This window comes from Arachis duranensis, chromosome 10 (genome assembly GCF_000817695.3).
Source record: "Arachis duranensis cultivar V14167 chromosome 10, aradu.V14167.gnm2.J7QH, whole genome shotgun sequence".
In the NCBI taxonomy this organism is placed as follows: Eukaryota; Viridiplantae; Streptophyta; class Magnoliopsida; order Fabales; family Fabaceae; genus Arachis; species Arachis duranensis.
In genome coordinates this window covers 51,565,598-51,588,280 of record NC_029781.3, presented here as the reverse complement: position 1 = coordinate 51,588,280, position 22,683 = coordinate 51,565,598, and the positions used below count along the sequence as shown (strand labels likewise).

At 37.7% G+C, this 22,683-nt stretch overlaps 2 non-coding genes across 2 annotated transcripts; both read right to left on the bottom strand.

Moving 5' to 3' along the window:
* Window positions 1-5,476: 5,476 nt before the first annotated feature.
* Window positions 5,477-5,584, bottom strand: LOC127743399 (small nucleolar RNA R71). The gene has a single exon (XR_008004791.1). It is a non-coding gene; the product is annotated as a small nucleolar RNA R71 (small nucleolar RNA).
* Window positions 5,585-12,435: 6,851 nt separating this feature from the next.
* LOC107470051 (uncharacterized) lies at window positions 12,436-16,444 on the bottom strand. Its single transcript, XR_008003737.1, has 5 exons — window positions 15,982-16,444; window positions 15,329-15,425; window positions 15,164-15,208; window positions 14,015-14,100; window positions 12,436-12,908 (listed from the first exon to the last, which is right to left on the bottom strand). It is a non-coding gene; the product is annotated as an uncharacterized LOC107470051 (transcript).
* Between the last annotated feature and the right edge of the window lie 6,239 nt (window positions 16,445-22,683).

The following is a 22,683-nucleotide window of genomic DNA, read 5'->3' as shown; positions in this document are numbered from 1 at the left end:
GTGAAGTAACTACCTGTGAATCACTGAAGATGATAAGTTTTTGAGCTCCAACCTCCCTAGCCAGCTTCAAACCAGCTAGTAGTGCCTCATATTCCGCTTGATTGTTTGAGGTAGGGAACCCGAATTTGAGGGAGAGTTCGATTTGGGTTCCCTGGTCGCTTTCAATTATTACTCCTGCGCCACTTTCCATTTTATTTGAGGAGCCATCCACATATAGATTCCATTCTGCAGGGATTTCCGGTGTGTCCGTAAATTCCGCAATGAAGTCGGCCAGATATTGAGATTTGATGGCCGCCCGAGCTTCGTATTGAAGGTCGAATTCGGACAACTCGACTACCCATTGCAAGATTCTGCCTGCCAAGTCTGTTTTCTGTAAGATTCCTTTTATGGGCTAGTTGGTCTAAACTTTAATGGTGTGAGACTGGAAATATGGGCGAAGTCGTCGAGATGTTATTATGAGAGCGTAAGCGAACTTTTCTATTTTCTGATAGTTCAGCTCAGATCCTTGTAATGCTTTGCTGATAAAGTATATGGGTTGTTGCCCACTGTTGTCTTCTCAGACCAGTGTTGAGACTATTGCCCGATTTCCTACCGCAAGGTACAATATGAGTGGTTCTCCTTCCCGTGACCGACTTAATATAGGTGGCCGTCCCAGAAATTTTTTGAAGTCTTGGAAGGCTTGCTCGCATTCTGCTGTCCATTCAAACTCCTTTCCCTTCCTTAGAGTGGCGTAGCAGGGGAAAGATCTTATTGTTGATCCTGCCAAGAATCTGGACAAGGCTGTCAACCACCCGTTGAGTTGTTGCACTTCTTTGATACAAGTCAGACTTTTCATGTCGAGTACGGCCCTGCACTTGTCCGGGTTTGCCTCGATTCCTCTCTGTGTGATCATAAAACCCAAGAATTTATCAGCTTCTACTACGAAGGTACATTTCGCGGGATTGAGTCGCATGCCGTGTTGTCTTATGGTGTTGAATACTTGTGTCAGGTCGGATAATAACATCTCTTCGTTTTGCGTCTTCACTAGCATGTCGTCTACGTAGACCTCCATGATCTTTCCGATGTGATCTGAAAAAACTTTGTTCACTAATCTTTGGTAAGTGGCTCCCGCGTTTTTAAGAACGAAGGGCATAACAATGTAGCAGAAATTTGCCTTTGGGGTTAAGAAAGAGGTTTTTTCTTGGTCGGGTGGGTACATTGGGATTTGGTTATATCCCAAGTATGCGTCCATAAAGGAGAGGTATTTGTATTCGGAGGAGGCATCTACCAGTGCGTCGATGTTTGGGAGCGGATAAGGATCTTTCGAGCAAGCTTTGTTGAGATCGGTATAGTCGGTGCACATTCTCCACTTTCCATTTGACTTTTTTTACCAAAACGACATTAGCAAGCCATAGCGGGTATTTGACTTCTCTTATGAAACCTGCCTCCAGTAGAGCTTGTACCTGTTCTTCCACAGCTTGAGAGCGTTCTGGTCCTAGCTTTCTGTGCCTTTGTTGTACCGGCCGGGATCCTGAGTAGACTGCTAGCTTGTGGTACATTAGTTTGGGATCTATGTCTGGCATGTCTACGGCCTTCCACACAAAGAGGTCGCCGTTGTCTCGTAGAAACTGTATGAGTGATTCTTTTATGTCACTTTTTAGGAGTGTGCCAATGTTGGTTGTTTGGTTCGGGGTGTCCCCGATCTGGATTTTCTTTATTTCTCCTTCAGGTTGTGGGCGGAGCTCCTCCCGCCTCTGAACTCCACCGAGCTCAATTATGTTAAATTCTTCTCCTCTGCCTCTGAGGTTTAGACTTTTGTTGTAACAGCGGCGCGCCATCTTCTGATCTACCTTTATCGTGGCTATTCCTCCTGCAGTTGGGAACTTCATGCATAGATGCGGAGTCGAGACTATTGTGCCGAGCTGATTTAACGTTGCCCGACCTATTAGGGCATTGTAGGCTGAGCTTACGTCGATGACGATATAATCTATTTTGAGTGTTCTTGACTGACTTCCTTTTCCGAAAGTTGTGTGGAGCGAGATGTATCCCATCGGTTGAACTGGGGTATCTCCTAGCCCGAACAGGCTGTCCAGATATGCTCTGAGTTCTTTTTCTTCCAAGCTGAGTTTGTCGAAAGCGGTTTTGAATAAGATATCGGCAGAGCTCCCCTGGTCTATCAACGTGCGGTGAAGATTTGTGTTTGCCAGTATAATAGTGCTGACCATGGGATCGTCATGCCCTGATGCGATGCCGGATGCGTCTTCCTTGGTAAAAGTGATCGCCGGGATGTCAGGTGCTTCCTCCTTTTCTGCGACGTGATATACGTCTTTGAGATGTCTTTTGCGATATGATTTGGAGATTCCTCCCCCGGCGAATCCGCCGTGTATCATGTGGACATGTCTTTCTGGCATTCGAGATGATCGCGCGGTTGGTCCCACATCTTCTGCTCTTCTTCTTTTCCTTTGTTCATCATCATGGGTGGCCAGGTATCGATCTAGCTTTCCTTCTCGTACTAGCTTTTCTATGACATTTTTTAGGTCGAAACACTCATTGGTGGAGTGCCCGCGGATTCGATGGTATTCACAATATTCACCCCGGTTTTCTCCTCCTTTTTTGCCTTTGAGTGGTCGAGCTGGTGGTATTTTTTCCATGTTGCAAACCTCTCTGTATAAATCCACAAGAGACACCCGAAGAGGGGTGTAATTGTGGTATTTTTTTATTTTCTCTCCATGTCGATCTTTCTTCTTTCTGGAATCTTTGTCTTTATCCCGGGAGTGAACCGGCCTTCGAGGTTTCTTCTAACCGGGAGTTTTCCTCCATGTTGATGTATTTTTCCGCTCGTTCCTGCACCTCGTTTAGAGATGTGGGGTACTTTTTTTATATAGATTGACTAAAGGTCCCTTCTCGCAAACCATTAATGAGGCCCAAAATAGCGGCTTCAGTTGGTAAGTTCTGTATATCCATACATGTCTTGTTGAATCTTTCCATGTAGTTACGCAGGGTTTCCCATTCTCCTTGCCTGATTCCTAATAAGCTCGGAGCATGTTTAGCTTTGTCCTTTTGGATGGAGAATCTGGCCAGGAATTTCTTAGCCATGTCGTCGAAACTTGAGATGGACCTAGGAGGGAGATTGTCGAACCATCTGATTGTTGTTTTTGTTAAAGTAGTTGGAAAGGCTTTGCAACGAACTGCATCTGAGGCATCGGTGAGATACATTCTACTTCTGAAGTTGCTGAGATAATGGTTGGGATCTGTAGTGCCGTCGTATAAGGTCATGTCTGGGAGTTTAAAGTCCTTTGGGATTTTCGTCTTCATGATCTCTTTGGTGAATGGGTCTTGCTCCTTTCGTGTGTTATCTTCGGGAGTGGATCGGTTGGCTTTGCTCTTGACATTGGCTTCAAGTTTTAGGAGTTTGTTTTCCAGTTCCCGGTGTCGCCTTATTTCTCTTTGTAGATCCTTCTCAGCCTCTCGTTAACGTAGAGCATCTTCCTCAAGTTGTTTTAACCGATCTTGAAATGCATCCAGGGCTCCCTCGTTTGGGGAGTTCTTCTTATTGTTGATTTGGGGAGTATCTTTTGGTGTGGCGTCCGCGTTTTTATACGGCGTTCTTTCTTCTAGATCTGAGGTGTGATCGTTGTCATGGTCGTCTGCCATGGTAATAGGATGACTTCCAGGTCCCCGCAACGGCGCCAATGTTCCAAGGGCTACTTGAAAACTGTAGGTCAATCTCGGATGAGATCTTCTATACTGGTTAGAACGGTGATATCCGATTTGTGGGACTTGATGGAGGTGCTGATTCCTTCGTCCCCGGAAGGTGGGGGTACCTGCAAGGGACTCCAATGCTTAAGTTAGCAAGGGTATTAAGTAGGTATTGAGTAGAATCAGAGTATGAGTTATACCTGGGTGCTCTAGTGTATTTATAATGGTGTAGAGTGACCTTTGCAGATAAGATAAGTTAATTATCTTATCTTCTATCTTTATTTTTATCTTTATCTTTCATGGGAACCGCCCTTATCTCTATAGGCTTGGGCTGCCTTTGGATTGGGGTCGTGTTCCTCTATTTGGGCCCTTTATTGTGCTTTCCTGTGATTTGGCCAAGCTCTTTGAGAAGAGGTCGGGTCATCCTGACCTGAAGAGGTCGGTCGCTTTGTCTGTAGAACATCCCGGGTCGGACAGCTCGACCCATGGTATGAACACTTATCTTTTCAAAACTTTTTCAAAAATCAAATCTTTTTCATTTTCTTTTATATTTTCGAAATTTTTTTTAAAATTAATTTTCAAAATACTTTTCTTATCTTTACTTCAAAATTTTCGATAACTTTACTAATAACTAATGTGATTGATTCAAAAATTTGAAGTTTGTTACTTTCTTGTTAAGAAAGGTTCAATCTTTAAATTCTAGAATCATATATTTTAGTTTCTTGTTAGTCAAGTAATCAATTTTAATTTTAAAAATCAAATCTTTTTAATTCTCTTTTCAAATCCTTTTCAAAATAAATTTCAATCATATCTTTTTCAAATCATATCTTTTTCAAAATCTTTTCTAACGTCTTATCTTTTCAAAATTGACTTTTTGTTTGTTTCTTATCTTTTTCAAAACCACCTAACTACTTTTCTCTCTCTAATTTTCGAAAATTCCTCACTCTTTTTCAAAAATCTTTTTATTTAACTAATTGTTTCAAATTTTAATTTTAATTTTATTTCTTCTCTTAATTTTCGAAAATCACTAACTATTTTTCAAAAACAATTTTCGAAATTCTCTCCCTCTCATCTTCTTCTATTTATTTATTTAATTACTAACACTTCTCTTCTACTCATAATTCGGACCCTCTTCTCTTCTCTCTCTATGTTCGAATTTTTCCTCTTCTATTCTTCTTCTCTTCTACTCACATAAAGGAATCTCTATACTGTGACATAGAGGATTCCTCTTCTTTTCTGTTCTCTTCTTTTTCATATGAGCAGGAGCAAGGACAAGGACATTCTTGTTGAAGCAGATCCTGAACTTGAAAGGACTCTGAAGAAGAAACTAAGAGAAGCTAAAATACAATAATCCAAAGAAAACCTTACAGAAATTTTTGAAAAAGAAGAGGAGATGGCAGCCGAAAATAATGACAACAACAATAATGCAAGGAGGATGCTTGGTGATTATACTACACCTACTTCCAATTTTTATGGAAGAAGCATCTCAATCCCTGTCATTAGAGCAAACAATTTTGAGCTAAAGCCTCAACTAGTTGCTCTAATGCAACAGAATTGCAAGTTTCATGGACTTCCATCAGAAGATTTCTATCAGTTTTTAACTGAGTTCTTGCAAATCTGTGATACTGTTAAGACTAATGGAGTAGATCCTGAAGTCTACAGGCTCATGCTTTTCCCAATTGCTGTGAGAGACAGAGCTAGACCATGCTTGGATTCACAACCTAAAGATAGCCTGGACTCTTGGGATAAGCTGGTCACAGCCTTCTTGGCCAAGTTCTTTTCTCCTCAAAAGCTGAGCAGGCTTAGAGTGGATGTTCAGACCTTCAGGCAAAAAGATGGTGAATCCCTCTATGAAGCTTGGGAAAGATACAAGTAGTTGACCAAAAAGTGTCCTTCTGACATGCTTTCAGAGTGGACCATTTTGGATATATTCTATGATGGTCTATCTGAATTCTCTAAGATGTCACTGGACCATTCTGCAGGTGGATCCATTCACCTAAAGAAAATGCCTGTAGAAGCTCAAGAACTCATTGACATGGTTGCAAATAACCAATTCATGTACACCTCTGAGAGGAATCCTGTGAGTAATGGGACGCCTCAGAAGAAGGGAGTTCTTGAAATTGATGCTCTGAATGCCATATTGGCTCAGAACAAAATATTGACTCAGCAAGTCAACATGATTTCTCAGAGTCTGAATGGATTGCAAAATGCATCCAACAGTACTAAAGAGGCATCTTCTGAAGAAGAAGCTTATGATCCTGAGAACCCTGCAATGGCAGAGGTGAATTACATGGGTGAAGCCTATGAAAGCACCTATAATCCCTCATGGAGAAATTATCCAAATTTCTCATAGAAGGATCAACAGAAGCCTTAACAAGGCTTTAATAATGGTGGAAGAAATATGTTTAGCAGTAGCAAGCCTTTTCCATCATCTTCTCAGCAACAGACAGAGAATTCTGAGTAGAGCCCCTCTAGCTTCGCAAACATAGTCTCTGATCTATCTAAGGCCACTTTAAGTTTCATGAATGAAACAAGGTCCTCCATTAGAAACTTGGAGGCACAAATGGGTCAGCTGAGTAAGAAAATCATTGAAACTCCTCCTAGTACTCACCCAAGCAATATAGAAGAGAATCCAAAAAGAGAGTGCAAGGCCATTGATATAATCAAAATGTCCAAATCTAAAGAGGAAGGGGAGGACGTGAATCCCAATGAGGAAGACCTCATAGGACATCCTCCAGACAGAAAGGAGTTCCCTATTAAGAACCTAAAGGAATCTGAGGGTCATATAGAGACCATAGAGATTCCATTAAACTTCCTTCTGCCATTCATGAGCTCTGAGAACTATTCTTCCTCTGAAGAGGATGAAGATGTAACTGAAGAGCAAGTTGCTCAATATCTAGGAGCCATCATGAAGCTGAATGCTAAGTTGTTTGGTAATGAGACTTGGGAAGATGAACCCCCCTTGCTCATTAGTGAACTAAATACATGGGTTCAGAAACTTTACCTCAAAAGAAACAAGATCCTGGTAAATTCTTAATACCCTGTACCATAGGCACCATGACCTTTGAGAAGGCTCTGTGTGACCTGGGGTCAGGTATAAATCTTATGCCACTCTCTGTAATGGAGAAACTGGGGATCTTTAAGGTACAAGCTGCAAGAATCTCATTAGAGATGGCATACAAATCAATAAAACAAGCTTATGGATTGGTAGAGGACATGTTAGTGAAGGTTAAAGACCTTTACATCCCTGCTGATTTCATAATCCTAGACACTGGAAAGGATGAGGATGAATGCATCATCCTTGGAAGACTCTTCCTAGCCACAGCAGAAGTTATGATTGATGTTGACAGAGGAGAGCTAGTCCTTCAATTGAATGGGGACTACCTTGTGTTTAAAGCTCAAGGATTTTTCTCTGCAACCATGGAGAGGAAGCATGAAAAGCTTCTCTTAATACAAAGTCAAACAAAGCCCCCACAATCAAACTCTAAGTTTGTTGTTGGGAGGCCACAACCAAACTCTAAGTTTGGTGTTGAGAAGCCCCCATATTCAAACTCTAAGTTTGGTATTGGGAGGCCCTCATCATGCTCTGAACATTTGTGAAGCTCCATGAGAACTCACTGTCAAGCTATTGACATTAAAGAAGCGCTTATTGGGAGGCAACCCAATTTTTTTATTTATCTATATTTCTATTGTTCTTTTATGTTTTATTAGGTTTATGATCATGTGGAGTCACAAAACAATTGCAAAAATTAAAAATAGAATAAAAAAATAGCAGAAGAAAAAGCACACCCTGGAGGAAGAGCTATCTGGCATTTAAACGCCAGAAACAAGTACCAAGCTGGCGTTTAACGCCAGAAACAAGCATCAGGTTGGCGTTAAATGCCAGAAATAGGCTACATTTGGGCGTTTAACACCAGAAACAAGCTGCAGTTTGGTGTTAAATGCCAGGATTGCCTACAGAGGGCATTTTACACGCCTAAAAGATGCAGGAATGAGAAATCTTTGACACCTCAAGATCTGTGGATCCCACAGGATCACCTCAGGATCTGTGAACCCCACAGGATCCCCACCTACCCCAATTATCTGTTCTTCACAAATCCAATAATACTATACCCTTCACCAATTACCTCAATCTCTCTTCCCTATTACCCATTCACCAATCACATCCATCTACTCTTCCCCATAAACCCCACCTACCTTCAAATTCAAAATCTCTTTCCCACCCAAACCCACCCTAAATGACTGAACCCAAATGCCTCTCCCTTCATTATATAAACACATCCATCCTTCTTCATTTTCACACAACACTACCCTCTCTTCTCCCCTTGGCCGAAACCCACACCTCTCTCTCTCCTCCATATCTTCTTCTTCTTCTTCTATTCTTTCTTCTTTTGCTCAAGGGCGAGCAGCATTCTAAGTTTGGTATGGTAAAAGCATAGCTTTTTTATTTTTCCATAACCATTGATGGCACTAAAGGCCAGAGAAACCTCAAGAAAGAGGAAAGGGAAGGCAATTGCTTCCACCTCTGAGTCATGGGAGATGGAGAGATTCATCTCAAAAGCCCATCAAGACCACTTCTATGAAGTTGTGGCCAAGAAAAAGGTGATCCCTGAGGTCCCTTTTAAGCTAAAAAGGGTGAATATCCGGAGATCCGACAAGAGATTAGAAGAAGAGGATGGGAAGTTCTCTCCAATTCCATTCAATAAGTTAGAATCTTAACGGTTCAAGAGTTCTATGCAAATGCATGGATCCCTAGGAACCATGATCAAAGCATAAACCCAAACCCAAAGAATTAGCTTATAATGGTTCAGGGGAAATGCTTAGATTTCAGTCCGGAGAACGTAAGGTTGGCGTTCAACTTGCCTATGATGCAAGAAGACGCACGCCCCTACACTAGAAGGGTCAACATTGATCAAAGGTTGGACCAAGTCCTCATGGACATATGTGTGGAAGGAGCTCAATGGAAAAGAGACTCAAAAGGCAAGCCGGTTCAATTGAGAAGACTGGACCTTAAGCCTGTGGCTAAAGGATGGTTGGAGTTCATCCAATGCTCCATCATCCCCACTAGCAACTGATCTGAAGTAACTGTGGATCGGGCCATCATGATCCATAGCATCATGATTAGAGAGCAAGTAGAAGTTCATGAAGTTATCTCTCTAGAACTCTACAAAGTAGCCGAAAGCCCTCCACCTTGGCAAGGCTAGCTTTTCCTCATCTCATTTGCCATCTATGCAACATAGCTGGAGTTGTCATAGAAGGAGACATCCTCATTGAAGAGGACAAGCTTATCACTAAGAAGATGATGGAGCAAACAAGAGAACCCATTCATGGATCTCAAGAGACGCATGAAGAAGCTCATCATCAAGAAATCCCTGAGATGCCTCAAGGGATGCATTTTCCTCCAAACAACTATTGGGAACAACTCAACACTTCTCTAGAAGGATTGAGTCATAACATGAACCAATTAAGGGTGGAACACCAAGAGCACTCCATCATTCTCAATGAGATTAGAGAAGATCAAAGAGCTATGAGGGAGGAGCAACAAAGGCAAGGAAGAGACATAGAGGAGCTCAAGAACACCATTGGTCCTTCAAGAGGAAGACGCCACCCTCACTAAGGTGGACTCATTCCTTAATCTCCTTGTCTATTTATTTTTCTGTTTTCGGTTTTTGAGCTTCATGTTTGTCTATGTTTGTGTCTTCATTACATGATCATTAGTGTCTAGTGTCTATGTCTTAAAGCTATGAATAATTCCATGAATCCTTCACCTCTCTTAAATGAAAAATATGCTTAATTACAAAATAACAAGAAGTACTTGGATTTCAAATTTTATCTTGAATGAATGCTTGAACAGTGCATTTTTTTATAGTGAATTTTATGAATGTTAAAATTATTGGCTCTTGAGAGAATGATGAACAAAGTGAAATATTATTGATAATCTGAAAAATTATGAAATTTATTCTTGAAGCAAGAAAAGCAGTGAATAATAAAGCTTGCGGAAAAAAATATGGCGAAAAAAAAGAAAAAGAAAAAGAAAGCAGAAAAAGCCAATAGCCCTTTAAACCAAAAGGCAAGGGTAAAAAGGATCCAAGGCTTTGAGCATTAATGGATAGGAGGGCCCAAGGAAATAAAATCCAGGCCTAAGCGGCTAAATCAAGCTGTCTCTAACCATGTACTTATGTCATGAAGGTCCAAGTGAAAAGCTTGAGACTGAGTGGTTAAAGTCGTTATCGAAAGCAAAAGAGTGTGCTTAAGAACTCTAGACACCTCTAACTGGGGACTTTAGCAAAGCTGAGTCACAATCTGAAAAGGTTCACCCAGTTATGTGTCTGTGACATTTATGTATCCGGTGGTAATACTGAAAAACAAAGTGTTTAGGGTCACGGCCAAGACTCATAAAGTAGCTGTGTTCAAGAATAAACATACTAAACTAGGAGAATCAATAACACTATCCAAAATTCTGAGTTCCTATAGATGCCAATCATTCTGAATTTCAAAGGATAAAGTGAGATGCCAAAACTATTCAGAAGCAAAAAGCTGCTAGCCACGCTCATCTAATTGGGACTAAGTTTCATTGATATTGTGAGATTCGTTGTATATTCTCTTCTTTTTATCCTATTTTATTTTTAGTTACTTGGGGACAAGCAACAATTTAAGTTTGGTGTTGTGATGAGCGGATAATTTATACGCTTTTTGGCATTGTTTTTATATAGTTTTTAGTATGATTTAGTTAGTTTTTAGTATATTTTTATTCGTTTTTAAGAAAAATTCACATTTCTGGATTTTACTATGAGTTTGTGTGTTTTTCTGTGATTTCAAATATTTTCTGGCTGAAATTGAGGGACCTGAGCAAAAATCTGATTCAGAGGCTGACAAAGGACTGCTAATGCTGTTGGATTCTGACCTCCCTGCACTCGAAATGGAATTTTTGGAGCTACAGGAGTCCAAATGGCATGCTCTCAACTGCGTTGGAAAGTAGACATCTAGGGCTTTCTATCAATATATAATAGTACATAATTTGCCCGAGTTTAGACGACGCAAACTGGCGTTTAACGCCAGCTATCTGCCCTATTATGGCGTTAAACGCCAGAAACAAGTTGCAAAGCAGAGTTAAACGAAAGAAACAAGTTACAAACTGGCGTTCAACTCCAAGGAAGACCTCTACACGTGAAAGCTTCAATGCTCAGCCCAAGCACACACCCAGTGGGCCCGGAAGTGAATTTCTGCATCATTTACTCATTTCTGTACCCCTAGTAACTAGTCTAGTATAAATAGGACTTTTTACTATTGTATTTTCATTAGGGTATCTATCTTTGATCATTTTTAGGCTATCTTAGACTTTTGTGGAGGCTGGCCATTCGGCCATGCCTGAACCATTATCACTTATGTATTTTCAGCGGTGGAGTTTCTACACACCATAGATTAAGGTGTGGAGCTCTGCTGTTCTCGAGTATTAATGCAAAGTACTTTTTGTTCTTCTATTCAATTCACGCTTATTCTTATTCTAAGATATCCATTCGCACCCAAAAACCTGATGAATGTGATGATTATGTGACGCTCATCACCATTCTCACTTATGAACGTGTGCCTGACAACCACTTTCGTTCTACATGCAAATAAGCTTGAATGAATATCTCTTAGATTCCTTAATCAGAATCTTCGTGGTATAAGATAGAATTTATTGGCAGCATTCTTGAGAATCCAGAAAGTCTAAACCTTATCTGTGATATTACGAGTAAGATTCAGGGATTGAATGATTGTGACGAGCTCCAAACTCGCGACTGTAGGGCGTGGTGACAACGCAAAAGGATAGTATATCCTATTCGTACATGATCGAGAACCGACAGATGATTAGCCGTGCGGTGACAGCGCACCTTGACCATTTTCACTAAGAGGATGGACGGTAGCCATTGGTAACGGTGATCCCCCAACATACAGCTTGCCATGGAAAGGAGTAAGAATTATTGGATGAAAGCAGTAGGAAGGCAGAGATTCAGAAGGAACACAGTATTTTCATGCGCTTATCTGAAATTCTCACCAATGAATTACATAAGTATTTCTATCTTTATTTTATGCGTTATTTATCTTTATATTTGAAAACCATTATAACCATTAGAATCCGCCTGACTGAGATTTACAAGATGACCATAGCTTGCTTCATGCCAACAATCTCCGTGGGATTGATCCTTACTCACGTAAGGTTTATTACTTGGACAACCCAATACACTTGCTGGTTAGTTGTGCGAAGTTGTGAATAATGTGTGTGGACCATAGTATTGTGCACTAAGTTTTTGGAGCCATTGCTAGGAATTATTCGAGTTGTGAAAAGTATGAATCACAATTTTGCCTATCAATGATCCAACGGTTTAATATTGTAACTGGATAGGCAACGGTTTTAAACTGTTGTGATTTTATTATTCACATAGCCAACGATTTTAAACCGTTACCGTTGGTGCCGGGTTTTGGCAACGGTTTTAAAACCATTGTCAGTTTATAGTCATCTAAGACAACGGTTTTAAAGCGTTACCGTTGATGTCATTTTTTGGCAACGGTTTTAAAGCGTTACCGTTGGAGTCGTGTTTTGGCAACGATTTTAACACCATTGTCTTTTATAACTATTGACAACGATTTTTTTGTAATATATATATTTTTTTATTTACAATAATTTTCTCGTGAATGAAATTAATTTCAGTTTTTTTTAATTATTTAGTGTCAATAAATAATCTAAACTATTTGAATCAAGTCACTAAAGAAAAATAATTGAACATTTCCCATCAAATTTAACTTATAAAAATTGTTGTAAGATCCACTATCATCTAAGTTTGCAAAAAATATAATAACAAAAGAGAGTTGATACAAGCAAGGACCATCCTCTTTCCTTCAGTTGCAATAATGAATTTAGCCTATAAAACACAAATATTATTTGCTAGTAAGAATATATATGTACATTTCTAGATAGTTTCTAAAAGAAACAAGACTAATATTCTCACTTGAACATACTCTCAAATGGCTTCTTTATCTTTAATCCCCTTCCAATTTGTGTAAATTAATGGACAAAAATCTAAATTCCTTGTCACTGTGCCCAAAAATTTGCTCAAGTTGTTTATAGCTTCATCAGTAGGACCAATTGCCTTTCCTTCAATATCTAGAGTAATTTCTTCTCTATCTTCCAATTGTCTTGCATGAATCTTCAAGCATTGTGTAGGTCCTCGTGTTTTCTTCACTGTTGTCTTTATACAAAGATACTAATTATATACCATCCCTCTTATTGATTTATAAGATATTTAATTAAAAACAAAAGAACAAATTAAAGTAACCTTTTGAGTTGAATTTGGTCACGAAACAAAACTAAAGTAACAAATTACCAAATTCAATTCACAAATTGGAATTCAATTAACACATAAATTTTTAAAAATTTTGGCAGCATTCTGATAGTAAATAGGACATTTCTGAATTTAAACAAACAACAAAATCAACCCATATGAACTCACTAAAATCAAATCAGCACTAATCAAGATCAATTTATATGAATTAAACGGCAGCAAGCGAAAATGGCAATCAGCAGCAATAAAAAATTAGCATAATAAGGCCATCATCATCATTGCTCAATCAAAACAAGGCATGAAATCAGCCATTAACAATGATAAAGCAGCACTATACAATTTGAAACAGTAATGCAACAACCATCATTTGTCAATTAAAACAGCTCTGAAAACCATTCATTCCAGGCATCAGCAGCAACCAAAAAGTTCAACCTAAATCCACTACAATTCAGATAAAACTTTCTAACCACTTATAATCCACTAAGCATGCATAACTAAACTGACAAATTTAACAAAAACTGAACAAACTAATTAAACTAAGAAAATGTAAACAGGAAAAAAAATTGAGAACCTGCAAAAAGTTTACCTTTCAAAGTATTGTCTATGTTCTCAGCCTCAGTTGGATTAATATAATCCTTGTCTATGCACCCGTTCATAAATAATTACACCAAAAATAAAAGTAAAAAAAATTAAAACCATGTTGGTAACCCTCAGTATGTCTTGGTAAACTAGTCCACCCTTTGTCCATTACTTTGTCAACTAAAATAAAAGACACAGACATATGTTTTAGACTAACTATAAGTGATTTTTTCAATCAAGAGTTTATTGCTTCTAAAGAATTTCTAGAAGTCAACCACACATGTTCAAAAGAGAACATCTCAACCAATCATGAGACTAATAATTTGTACCTAACAAACTGTGCAAAGAAGCTTAAACAATCAATTAATTAGTAAATATTCTTAACAATTAAATGTTCAAACAAATTTAAAAAGATAATATATTAAATGATTTACCTGTAGTGTAGCTCAATGTCTAAGGTAGTCGCAGCTACAGAAAGACCCACTATTTGATTCCCTTTCTCTGGTTTTAAAGAGACAAACTACAACAGCAACAAAGAATAAAAATATAAGTAATTCATAACCAGATTTTTTAACAAAAAATTCACTTTTAAAACCAGTTTTTAGAAATCTTATTTTCAAAAGTGATATATAACTAAAAAATCAAACAATAGAATTATCAAAATCCAGCCTTTTAAGAAAACAAGACTTTTTAGCACCCACCCAAACAATACAGATCACAGTATGTGTTAAAAAATGTAACTGCCCAACATTATATAAATTTGCTTGTATTGCTATCCGAACAGGGTCAAAACCACACATTGGTTGGCAATAGCGTTGCCTCAGTTATCCCAATAGAAAGAAGGAAACTATTACTAACAATTTAGATTTGTTTTCAATAATTAATTAGAATAATCAACCACTTAACTGTATTTATGGAATTGATTCAGTTGACTCTAATAAGATTTTCTCACTATTGAGTTCGTTAAAATTCTGCTTCTTTTATGTAAGAGTCGAAAAACCTGTTAGAACCAACTGAACCAATCTCATGAACACGATTAAGCTATTGAATACTTCAATTAATTCAGAACAAATTTAAAGCACTAGGCATGTGTCACATCCTCCTGTACAGTACTAACAGAAACTAGTTTTTGCCATCTCTATGTGAATGATGTCCTATTTTTGGAGTATTTGAAATTCTCAATTCACAAGTACTTAGTCCGGATTCAAACCAAAACAGAAACTCAGTCCACATTCAACACTCACATAGTTAAAGAAATTAATCATTTGATGAAATTTCTAGTAATTAATAGATAATTTAAACGTGATCATTGAAGAGTGAGTATATAAGTTGTTAAGAGCCAAAGTTGAAATTACAAGTGATGTTTCCACTAAAATAAAATTAATGTATCATCAAAATATGGACCAAAATAAATTCTTGTTAGGTATAATAAAATCTCCCTTTTGTGCATTAAAAAAAAAAGAAAGAAAAATCCCTTTAGTCCTCTACAGAATGGCTGAAAACTTCCTCTGAACAAGAGTTACAGGTAGTAAGCAACAACACACAAAAACAAACACAAAAGAAGGATACACAGAAAGATTCACCTCCGATACAAGAAGAACACAGCATATCGCGCCTTCAGAAAATACCTACACTCAACATAACCAGCAACATGGTATTCATTCCCCTCCAAGAGATCACCAAACAAATATCCAAGAAAAAGTTTCATTGACAAGAACAAGAATAAGAGCAAGTGCAAGAACAAATACTCTGTGGATGTGGCTCCCCTATGACCTGAACTAAAGTTGTCAACATAGCGAACACACCGCTGTTCCAATGGAGTTATTCTCTTATCTATCCCATTTTCTGTGAAGGCAAGAACAACAACAAAAATCCACCACACATTATGCAGGGCAAGCATAAAAACTATTTTAAAACTCAGATTTCAAGAAAACAATTCAGTAATCAAACTTCAATATAATCCATCAAGCAAACCAACTTATAACAACCAATTCAGCATAATCAAATACAATTAGGATTCTCTGCAATTCCAAACAATCAGAAAAATTGGTGACAGTCACAGCCTCAAACCAAAATTAATATCACCAGTTAATCACTTATAGCAACAAAACTTGTCATAATTCAAACTCAAATCATCAATTATCAATATGACAGTTTTTCAATAATTAACTCAACATATTTCAATTTAGTAAATAATACCAGTTTAATCACCCTTCACAACCGCATCTAAGTCCAATCATAACTCAGAATAATCACAATAGCTAACTATTCTCAAACACATTTCAAGTCATTCACATCAATTAATTGATTCTTAACCACTATTAATCATTTGCAATTATCCAACTAACTTTGTAGGCATTCTAAAATTAAAACTATTAAACTTTAAAAATAAATCCCCTACCTCAGAGTGTCGAACTTGCAAGAATTAATTGCCACGAACCCCTTTTTCTTAATCCATGGCAACAGCAGCAATATTTCGGATCACTTTCCAGCAGTAGCAGCGGCACTGGAGCAGGGAAAAGGCAGGGCAGTTTGGAGCAACGGCTCCAGCAACCTCCTCTGGCGAGTTCTGTCCCTTTCTCCATCGCTGTTTTGTATCGCATTGAACCATTAGTAGCAGAGGTCTCGGTTGGTACCAGCGGTGAGTTCCAACAGTTAAGGATTGAATGAAGTTATAGCGGCAAGGAAGACGGCCATGACAGCAGCAGCAACCCCCTTTCTGCGGTGACGGCAACAGAAGCTTCGCCGGCGGTAAGTGTGGCGGATTGGAAGAATATGGTGGTATTGGCGGCTCAAGGGAAGGCAGAACGGCGACAGCGATCGTGGCTCCAGTGAAGGTGACGGCTTCTTCTACTCCTCATCGCGGTCGAGGCGTTGGCGGCGGGACAACTCCGTCGCAGCCTCTGTCTCCCTCTCACGCATGTCGTTCTATTTCTCACATCCGACTCTCTCTCGGCCAGCCCTCTACCTTCACCTGACGATGAGAATGACGATGGCATAACCCTTCCCGGTGCCATCCCCTCCCTCGCTTCTCCTTCCTCTTCTTCTCCATTTTCCCCTCGAGCTCCCCCTGTTTCTCGTCTCTTCCCATTTCTTTCCTTCTGTGTGTGTGCGTTGTGTTTGATTTAGGGCACAAATTGGGAAATTTGGGATATTAGGTTTAAATTAAGAATTTTTAGAGTTAGGCTAAAATATATAAACTAATATAATAATTTTTACAAATATATCATTGACTTTAAATAATTACTTTTGGAGCATATAAAATTTTATTTACTAATATATCATTGACTTTAAATAATTATTTTTAATTTAAATTATAAAATGAACATATTAATCACATTTTATAAAATACATTTTTAATTCGAAAATATCAATTATTTAGATTATACGATATAATTTTTTATTATTTTTTTATTACCAAAATTTTAATTTCAATTTGTATAAAATAATTAATTATAATAAAAATTGTGCATAACTATTAATTGTCTTAAATTTAAAGTATTTATGAAAATCTATATAATCATTTCTAACAAATTAATCTCTAAGAGTTCAATTTAATAAAATAAATCGTAATTTATTCATAATACAAATTTCTTAAATTAAATTAACTCACACTTCCATTACTGAATTTTAATTTGAAATTACATGAAATAACCAATTATAAAAATTATATAAGATTATTAATTAACTTAACTCCATATATTAATAAAACTAATTTAATTACTCTTAAAAGATTAGTTTATAAAAATAAGGAGTTCAAAATAAAATAAGTCACAATTTATTTATATAATTATTTGAAATTATTTTTATTGGTATTGTTTAATTTGTATAATTATTTAAATAATATTAAAAAAGTTATTGTTTCATAAACAATTGTTGTAGTGGTTGTAAAACCGTTCTTTAAAATAGTCAAAGAGAACGGTTTTATTTTGTTACCATAGTGTAATGAAAAATTGAACTTCAACAGCAACATTGTAAAAATCGTTGTCTAAGACCATCTAATAGAACGGTTTTAAAGTGTAGCATTTTGACAACAGTTTTTATGCGTTTTTTTTGTACAATTATTTAAACAACAATAAAAAACCATTTCTTAAATATAAATCATGGTAACGGTTATAAGATCATTCTTTAAAATAGTCAAAGAGAACGGTTTTAATTTATTGCTATAAAGTAATAAAAAATTGAATTCAATAGTAACACTATAAAAAATCGTTGTTTAAACCTATCTAAGAGAACGGTTTTAAGGCATTACAAAATTTGGCGTTGCTAAAAGCCATATTTGTTGTTGGAGGCCTCTTCATGCCTTGGGTCATTACTCAATCTCTCCCTGTAAGTTACTTCGGAAGATAAAGAGGTTGAGATTCTTAACTGAAGAATCCTCCGGGTGTTTTCTGAACTGAAATCGATCTCTTTACCTCTTAGAAAGCGTTTATAAGTCAAGGGTATTTCATCATGGGTTTGTGCATTGGTAAGCCATGCATTGGCATAAAACTCTTGAATTAGTAGTTGTCCTACCTTTGGGGATGGGTCACAGAGAACTTGCCATCTCCACCTTGTGATTTGATTGATTTCAAGGTACTCTTCCTTTTTTAGATTGAAGGGCACTTCTCATGCAAGCTTGAGAGGATAATCTTCTTGCCATAAACAAAGTTGTAGAATTGATTCTCATGCAAGCTAGAGAGGAACCTTGTTGAGTCATATGAAGAAGTAACCGGTTCCTTTCCTTTCTTTTTGTTTGATGAAGAAGATTGATTCTTGGGTGCCATTCTTTTTTATATAGCTTGTTTGATCAAAATTAACACCAAACTTAAAGATTTTTCTTTTCCTCAAGCAAAGAAAGGGAAGAATAATGGTGAAGAGAAAGAAGAGAAGAGTGTAAGATAGGTGAATGGTGGTGAAAATTAAGAATTTAGAAGAGGGGAATGAAGATGGAAGGGGAGAAGGCTACGATTATGTAGAGAGAAGAATGAAGTAGTTGTAAATGAAGGAGATATGTATGGACAAGTATTCATAGGGAGAATGTGAGGTAGAGTGGATGGTGGAGTTTAAAACTTGAGATCCAAGGGTGTGCATGGAGGGGGGTAGTACAAAGCAAACTAGAGAAAGGGACAAAGTTTGTAAGGTTTAGGATAGAGTGTGGAATAAGTATGGCATTAGATTGATAGATGTATAGAGAGAAGTGACCAATGCATGTGGAGGGAAGCAAGTAAGGACAAATGCATTCAAAATCTTGTATTTTAGGGGGGTCTTTGAGACTTTGAAGAGTTGCATACATAGCTCCATATAAACTTGGACCATATGGTAGTTGAAAGACTCACGCATGCACAAGAGAGACCAATGCATGTGCCTTACTCCGTGGACTAGTGAGTGAAAGCTAGTAGAAAGTTCATAGGTGTTCATATACTTCTACCTTCAAATTTCAAATGAAAATTAAAGAGGGAAAATAAAATATAGTAATAAAGAATATGAAAACATGCATGAAAAGAAACAAGAAATATTTGCTAAGCACAAGAGGGGAGAAGTGCATGAGATACACTCCCATGCAAAAGGGCAACCATACCAAACTTAATTTTGATTGTGGTGTGTTATAGGCATAGCCCCTAGGAAGGCCACTATGCCCATCACTTTGGTGTGTTATACGCACCATATTTGGAGTATAATGCATGGAAAAACAAGGCCTAGGGGAGTGCACTATTTGGTGTGTTATATGCACCACATCTTGTGAATAACGCAGGGGGCACGATAAGGCACTTGGGGGAAAATATCCTGTGTATAACCCAGGGCTAGAAATTGAAAAATGGTAGCTCTGTTTGATTTGGTGCATATAACGCATGGATCTCAATTGATGAAGTTTGCTTCTGTTTACTTTGTCACGTTTAATGCATCACTCATGTGTATAACACATGGCATTGCACAACATCAAACTTGGCCTTTGCTAGGGCTCTACCAGGGAATGAAATTTTGTAATTTGTTTTCTCTAGTTGCATGCATGAATCATAAACAAAAGAAAAGCTAATACAAACTAATAAAATAGGAATTCAAAGCATACTAATAATTAGGTTGCCTCTTAACAAGCGCTTCTTTAACGTTACTAGCTTGACGTGCACTCTCTAGGTCAACAGATAAATAGATTTCTGACGATCCACATCACCGCCAAGATAATGCTTCAATCATTAACCATTCATAGTGAACCTTCTTTGGGAATATGCCTCCATAACCTCAATGTAGCCATAAGGAGACACCTTAGTGATAGTGAAGGGTCATGACCATCTTATTTTGAATTTTTCAGAGAAGATTTTTAGCCTTGAGTTGAAGAGGAGAACTTGTTGTTTGGGTTCAAATATCCAAGGATATTTTTTTATCATGCAACACTTTTGTCCTCTCCTTGTAGAGTTTAGCATTTTCATATGTGGTAACCCTAAAATCATCGGGCTTGTTGAGTTGAAGTAGCCTTTTCTCGCCGACAGCCTTAGCATCAAAATTAAGGAACTTGGTAGCCCAGTAAGCTCTATGCTCTAATTCCACTGGCAAGTGGCAAAATTTGCCATAAACAACCTAGTAAGGGGACATGCCAATAGGTGTCTTGAAGGCTATTTTGTATGCCCAGAGAGCATCATCTAGTTTCTTGGCCCAATCTTTCCTTGAAATTCCCACAGTCTTCTTTAAAATCCTCTTGAGCTCTCTATTAGAAACTTTTACTTGACCACTTGTCTAGGGGGGATAAGGAGTAGCCACCTTATGTTTAATCTCATATTTATGGAGAAGAACATAAATTGCTTGTTAGAGATGTGACTTCCTCCATCACTGATCAAGGTTGTTAGAACACCAAACCTATTGAAAACATTCATCTTGAGGAATTGAAGCACCGCTTAAGCGTTGTTGGTGGGAAATGGGATTCCCTCCACCCATTTAGAAATATAATCTATAGCTACTAAGATGTAATTATTTTAATATTAGGGTCAGAAAGGTCCCATGAGATCTATTCCCCGCACATCAAACAATTCCATCTCTAAAACAAAATTTTGTGGTATCTGATGCTTCTTTGGTAAGTTCCTTGACCTCTCATGTAAACCCTACGTAATTAATTAATAATTATCTAATAAATTAATTATTATTTAAAGAAATTAGAAAGTTAAATTTTATTGATCCAGAGAGATAGAAATATTAAAAATACAAATTTCGACACTAATTTTAAAGATTTTGGCCCAAAACCGGGACAACGGGCCGAACCAGTTTGACCGGGCCCAAGGGCCATCATATAAAAGCCATAGATTAGCATTCTTATCTCCCAAATCACATTGAATCATGCTGAAAGGGGAGAAAACCTAAACCCTTGTTCTTGATTTCAATTCATCACAACTTCCAATTCAAAGCTCCGATCGCCGCACCGTTTGCAGCCACGTGACCACCGTATCAATCTCTTTAAATTCGTTAGAACAAAGTGGTAGGTAAGCCTTATTTCTTCACCCAACTACTCCCCTTGATTTAAAAAATTTTGAGCCATATTGTGTTGAGATTTTGTTAAATTTTGATGTTTAGTATCAAATTAACCTTGTGAACTTGCTGGGTCTTATCCCAAACTTCCGTTGGTAAGGTGAGGAACCTCTAATTCTTGTGAAATTATTGATATAGCAAACTCTATGTTGATTTAGTGATATTTATATGGTATTTGATTGAATTATGTGTTTTGGAGACAAATTGATGGAATTGGGAGCTTGGGAGTGAATATTGGAAGCTTGAATTTGATCTTGGTGGCTGGGAATTTTCATTTGGTGTGCGTTTCGGGTTGTGGACCTTGTGGAACGGTGGTATTAGAGGCGTTTCGAGCTTAGGGAGAAATTGGCTAAGGTATGATTTTTGTTTCTCATAGATAATATATAATGTAATGTGAAAAGTTAGGCTAATTGACTATAGGATAGGTTGAATGTTGTAGACTTGCTAATGTTAGTAGTTTTGGTAAAATATTGAGTTTGTTATGAGCTTGTGATGAAGATTGACGAGGATGATGAGTATGATTTGTAATGTTGATATATACATATATGTGATGTGTTGTTTAGAATGTGGAATGTTTGGAAGAAAATTGATACAATAGAGTATTGGTATGTTGTAGAAGAGATGGAATAGATATCCAGTTATTTTGGTCATAATTAATGTTGTTTGAAGTGTGAAACTTTGGGTTTAGTGAGGTTTTTGGTAAAAATAGAAGTTTAGTAATTTAGTAAAAACTTGATTTTTAACCAAACTTCGGCAGTCCATAACTCGGCTTCCGAACCCTTAAACCATGTCAAACTTGTTTCAAATGAAAATTGGGTCCGTGAATTTTATGCCGTTTGAAGAATGGACTAAAAATGATTTTTAATAGAAAAGTTATGAGAGTTAGAAGTTTGGTTTGCAAAAGTCATTTCTGCAGAACTTAACAGCTTTTTACCATTTTGAAGGGCATGCGTACGCAAACACACAAGTGACGGGGACCCTGGGTAGACGTCTCGCGTATGCTGGAGTGTGCATGCGTACGCAGAAATGGGAGATTTACAGTCTCATGTACGCGGACAGTATCACATGACGTGGAACGGCTTCCCTGTCTAAGGGGCTCGCATATGCGGACACAGGTCATGTACGTGAGATGAGCAAAAGACACCCCCGTGTACGCGAAATATGGCATGCAGACCCGGAATCCATGTTTTTAGGAAAAGTGTATTTTTCATTATTTCAACCTTTTTTCTAACTTCTAAAGCTCTATATTTACCTTCTAATCTCCTATACCTAGTCCCTAATAATAGGAAGAGAGGTGAACTTAGAGAAAAAGTTACTTGGCAGTGAAGAAAGATATTGAAAGTAATGATTTATGTTTGAGAAGTGCTGAAAAGATGAATATGTGATGGATGATAGCTGTAATGATAATGATTAATTGCATTTGAATGGCTATATGGCTTATTGCACTTCTATTATCTGAGATACGAGTTTTTTCTGGGTAGATGCAGTGGCTAGCTACCACTTGCTCCAGGTTGAGACTCGATACTCTGTTGACAGTACGTCGCAAGATGTAGCCGGCACTTTAGCTCCTCGGAAATTCCCCCGATGAGATGGAAATTTGATGAGATAT